At 39.0% G+C, this 6032-nt stretch overlaps 1 long non-coding RNA gene across 1 annotated transcript; it reads left to right on the forward strand.

Moving 5' to 3' along the window:
• Positions 1-60: 60 nt before the first annotated feature.
• LOC140327334 (uncharacterized) lies at positions 61-2206 on the forward strand. The gene is made up of 2 exons (XR_011920028.1): positions 61-236; positions 1880-2206. It is a non-coding gene; the product is annotated as an uncharacterized lncRNA (long non-coding RNA).
• The last annotated feature ends 3826 nt before the right edge of the window (positions 2207-6032 follow it).

The following is a 6032-nucleotide window of genomic DNA, read 5'->3' on the forward strand; positions in this document are numbered from 1 at the left end:
TCTGTACAGAGACTGATGGGACTGGCTCAGTGTTCTCTGTACAACACTATGGTATATGTCAGAGCTATATTAATGTATAATATTAGTGTGGGGGACATTAGAGTGTCGATTACAACTGTTGAAGTCATCTTCCTCTTTCTTTGTATCAGACACGGCAGATGTCACTCACTTGGTTATCCCGATCGTCTTCTTTGTGAGCTCTGGGATTGTGAAGGTTGCCATCTTCCTACTATGCAGTAAGTACAGTGAGGGTAGCACTATAGTGGAGGTCTCTGGGAACATTACAATGGGATCTATTGCCAGGGTTATACATTATATTACCATGAAACAAATACCTCATTATTAAAGCTTTATTTATTTATTTAGGCATTCCATCTTATAGTAACTGTAGAAAGTGCTAAGGTATGTCCAGGCCAATCCCTACTCTCCAATACATTCACATTTCCCCAGGTTCATCGCATTATAAATCCAGCAAATACAAACAAAATACTCTCATGATTGTGATAGAAATCCGGTGAATTCCTAACTTCCTGCTGCCCTAAAGCCACGAACAGTTGTCAGTCCTGAACACCCCTCTCCCCTCACCTCCATGACATAAGTTGAAGGTGTTCAGTAGTCCAGGAACTGGGTAGGGCTGACAACTCTTCTCGTAGTATTATTGTAGTAGAAGCAGCTTGGTCAGTACGGGTAAGTTTTTAATTTATGTTTAAGCGAATCAGTATTTTCTTCCAATTTAATAAATGAATAGCAAACTTTCATATGAGGAGGCTCCTACCGGACACTTCATGCTGGTCTGCTGTAGTCCTTGTGGTTGCTTATCAATGAAGAACAACAGAGTGATCTTATGATTATCAACCCCCCTGGCGTTCTGATTCTGCCCATATTTTTATGCAAAACGAGGTACATTGTAGGCCTATAATTCTTAGGCATAACTCACCAAAATATGTCCAATATTTAATAAATTTAATATTAAACTTTTAAATAAAAAAACACAAAAATCTGTTAAAAAAGGGTGCAAAAAAAATACTGAAAGCTGTAATATAACTGTACAGTCGCAAGTATGATATAATTATATATATATATATGTATATAAATATTATATAAAGATTTCTTTGTATTGGACTCAATTTAATTATTTTGTATTGAATCCCATACAAAATTATTTGAATTTCCCACTGCACCTCCCGCATGAATCGAGGAAACCCAGGGAACATCATTGCATTTACTGGTTAAAGATCGGAGGAAGAGGACACCACCCGAGGACCGGCACGGACAAGCAGGATGCTGGAGAATACCAAAGGGAGTGGAGTTTTTTATTTTTTTTAGTGACCCCGGGTGTGGCTCAGGATTAATGCTTTGTGCAAGTAAAATCCACCCACGAGTCACACTCGAGAGGTACACTTCAGACATTGAAAGCAGATTGCTTGCCTTGTCCTTTTATATTGAGACATACTATTGGCCGAACAGCCCACCAAAAAATAACCTGCTGAGTAGGAGGACAGCAAGGCAGTAGAGGGGCCACATGCATGCCTCATGAGCAACTGTCCGCCAAAACTGGCTTCTAAGCATATACTGCCTGGACTAATAATATGAGTAGTGAAAGGTTCATACCTCTCATCAATCTGCCCACTTTCCGGTTTTTGACAGGCACTACGCCCCCTAATGGGCACACTATACCCAGCCACGAAATCTGCCCGTGATAAGTCCAAAATACTGATTTGATGAAGGCATTTATAGTCAGACTGAACAAAGGTAGGCATGATTCTAGGAGCAGAGCTGCATTAGTAGAAGATAATATAAGGAGAATGAGGGGAGAAGCGCATTACTCTAAGGAAATGAGATGACAAAATAATATTTATGTATTTTTTTTTTTTATTAGGTTGCAAAAAAAGAACTAAAGTGGACCGGGAACCCAACATCTAGTGCCAGTGAAGTGACATAGCTGTGGGGGGTCCAGCAGCATTACTCTCCAGTCAACTTTTTATGTAATTTATTGTTACAAAGACACATTGCTACATTGCTACATTTTTTGATAAAGTGAAGCCCTAATTATCTCTGAAAATTCCACCATAACTTTTTACTCCATTCCAAACATCTGAATTGAATAATAAAAGATTTCCCTACTGATTGAATATTTATTACAGAGTGCGTTGAATATTTCATGAATTGTACTGTTCCAGATGGGTAATAAATCTTTAGAACCAGAGTTTCTATAGAGCAGAGGTTCTTATCTGGGAGTAAGTTTCTCTTACATGTATCATCCCTTAAATGTATAATTTGTAAGAGATACTTTTATTACAATGTCAGGAGGTTCTCCTCTGCCGGGCATTTTCTCAAGGATTGCAGCTGTGGCTGCATTCATTGAGAAGGGTGTGTGATCCTAGAATTAATTAACCTCTAATGCCCGGGGATCGCAGAGGATTTGCATAATGCAGCCCTGGAAATTCTCCTGTTCAGAATCAGAAGGCCGTTCTCACTTTCTTTTTGGTAAACAAGAAAGGGAATCCTCCTGTTATAATTTCCTTGATCTTCTGATGGTTTCGCAAAATCAGTGCACCAAAATTTTGCGGAACCATCAGAAGTTCGAGGAAACTTTTCCTCAAACCACACACAGGCCAGCCTTCCTCTCATAGCCCCCGTGGACATCTGGCACGGTTCTAGGGAGCAGGCAGCAGGGGCGTCTCAACGTGTATTTAGTTTAGCAAGCAGGACCTAACAGCTGTTTCTGCAGAACAGCGCCATGAAAACATTAGTGGCCAAACAGTGTAATGCAGTCCCTGTATTGAATATGCAATCTGAAATTCATTCTGGGAAACTGAAGTAAACGGATTATCGGTGGCCGGATTTTCAAATATCAACCGTATTATATATAATTTCTGCAAGTGTTTTTAGTGCTACATAAAGGACTGAGAAACAGGAAACTGCAGTTAGTTCCCAAACCTACCCTAAACAAACTACTTATTTGACAGATTTTTTTGTTAATCAAGTATTGTAGGCTGTTTATTAATAAATGCCACATGTTGTAATATTTTTGTAAGCTTTCTTATAATTCACTAGTTACGGTGTAGCTAACAGTACCAGATGGCAGTTGGCATTATAGTTTTGTTTTTGAGGGACACACTTTAACCCTCTAGGCATTGCAATATAGACAAGGAGCAGATTTGCTGACTGGCAATTGTTAATTAAGATTGGAAAGGCTTGCAAAGCTAGCTTGTGCATAGATGAGGACAGAGCTGTATTTACAGCAGACCTAAACTAAAATTTTACCCTACATAAAAGGGTAGACAAGTCATATATAAGGTAAAAATGACCACCTTTTTGGGGGAGGGGGTTTCAATGCTGCAGAACATCTTGGGATACATATGTCATGGTTCCCAGGAGGCTTCTGGCTGCTCTCGAGCATGCTCAGAAGGAATTATTTCTTCAATGGGGGGGGGGGGGGGGGAGAATGCAGATCGCACACATGTGCAGTCACCCATTCTTGTGCCTGTGCAGTGCGAGATCTGGTGACATTGGAAGATGGCGGAAGAAGAACAAAGAAGATATCAGGAAGACACTGCACCCGATCCAGGAATCCTCCAGGGGATCGACGGATCTGAAAGGTAAAGGTGACTGAGTTTTATTTTTCACTTTACGTCCGCTTTAAGAAGATTGGAAAGTCACTTGTACATATATACTTTGTGATTTATAACTTACAGTGTGTGTAGATAACCCCAGGGAATAATCTCTATTTAATTACTTCCCTATGATACATACATAAACCAGATGATTGCCTTCCCATTATTATTATTGATAAAACAAATGGAGATTGAGATAACAATTTATTTACCTTCTGATGTCACTCGCTCAGTGAAAAATACTGTCCAGTCATTTCTAAAGCAGGAAATGGCTGATAATAAATGGAATATTTGTATAAATGTAGCAAGGCCCATTATCAGCAACAACTAGTCTTGCATTCTAATGCTGAGCTTTTGTAAAAGGTTAATCATTAAAAAAGTCCAAGTGCAGCTGAAAAGAGTACAGAACTCAAAAACACTCTGCAGAAACAAAGACCTTTCCCTTGAAATTCATCAATCTATTCTTGTACTAATGCTATTACATGGGAGACATTGGCAAGGAACGAAATATCTCCTACAATGGTATGTACGAGCAGTACAAACTGGATCTAACTGCAAGGAGAGAGTGCAAGGCCCGGAGAGAGTATGATAGCAATACTTGTTTCCAGATTGTGGTCTTCTGTGTATATATTAAATGGAAGATGTCCTAATTATGGTAATAAATATCATGGGATTATTATTCTGTAACCTGGCATTGGTACATGTAGGTCTCAAATCTATCTCCTGAAGAAGCAAACTTTTATGTCTGCGAAACGCATCGAGTTGGATAATTGTTCTGAGACTAATCTTTTACAATCCCTTCCATGCAGGGAATGTTTTTTTATGTTCAACCTTGTTTTTACATGGATATTCAATAAAGTTACTGGTATTTTGTATAGCTATGGTTAGATGAGTATCTATATGCCCAAGAAGTCGCTTTACTTATATAATTTTACTTATTATTTTTATTATTATCTTAGAGTGTGCAGTTTGAGAACCAGATACCTCACAGGTCTGGCAACTTTTGGGACCAACAGAACACCAGTTTCAGCATCTACAGTGAGGAGGCTAACCTGTACTGGCTCTAAATTGGGGCAAAATGTTATAATTGCCCCAGCTAACAGTCACTGTGACCCCCCTAACGTGCGCAGCCCTTTCAGCTATCCTTATCCACAATGTTTTGGGTTTTTACTAAACCCACTGACACCAAAGCAGCAGTTATTTTAGGTCCAAATGACCTAGTACTGGGTATTATTATTGCCTCCACTGACCTAATCAGTGTTATTATTGTGCCCATTAACCTAAAGACGGTGGTTGTTATCACTTCAACTAACGTAATCTTGGAGGTCAAAATTGATGGCCTGATACCGGAGGTTAATATTGCTTTCACTGACCTCTAACCAGTGGTTATTATTTCCTCCACTGACCTATGAATGAAGGTTAATATTGATCTATAACTAGAGTTATTTGTTGCCTCCAGTGAACTACAGCTAAAGGTTATTATTGCCCTCACTGACCTAATTCTGAGGATTATTATTGCCATCACTGGCCAAATATGGGGGTTATTATTGCCTTAACTGACACAATGCTGGGGGTTATTATTGCCTCCACTGATCTAATTCTGAGGATTATTATTACCATTACTGACCTAATGCAGTTAGGTATTGTTGCCTCCACTGACCTAGGGTAAGAGGTTATTATTACATCCACTGACCTAGGGCAAGAGGTTATTATTACATCCACTGACCTAGGGCAAGAGGTTAATATTGAGTCCATTAACCCTCCACTGGAGGTTATTACAGCACACACTGACAATGTTGGGGATTTCCCTCCAAGCCCTATTTTGCCTAAAACACAGCTAAGCAAAGGGGGTAAGATGCCACATTACAAAGCCGAACACCTTTTAATCAAATTACCTGGTACTCCATCAGAACCTTAGATGGTGATCCCCCCTTAATGCTCTTCAACCAAAGTATCATAAATTAAATCCTCCACCAATCTCTAGGCCCACCAAAAGAGGAAAAAACACTTTGTTCCCCCATGGGGTTTCCTGGACCACATCTATCCAAGGAAACTGTACAATAATAGTGAATATTAGGTTACCTCTGACATTGCAATACCAGTTTATTCACATTGCTCATTTTTTTTTCTTGCTTTATTGTTAAATAACTGAAATAATAATATGTACAATTACTCATTCTGTAAACTCAAACGCATTGTCGACTTGTCGATTGTCACATTGTCGATTGTAACACATATGTCAATTTCTCTTATTATTGTAAATGCATCAAAAACAAAGAGGACCTGTCTTTATTCTTAATATTCATATTACAGGTCTTCTTTATTAGTGATGTGACAGGTTCTTTTATTATTGATGTGACTGGTCCTCTTTATTATTGATGTGAAAGGTGCTCTTTATTATTCATGTGACAGGTC

This window comes from Pyxicephalus adspersus, chromosome 3 (genome assembly GCF_032062135.1).
Source record: "Pyxicephalus adspersus chromosome 3, UCB_Pads_2.0, whole genome shotgun sequence".
Classification (NCBI taxonomy): Eukaryota; Metazoa; Chordata; class Amphibia; order Anura; family Pyxicephalidae; genus Pyxicephalus; species Pyxicephalus adspersus.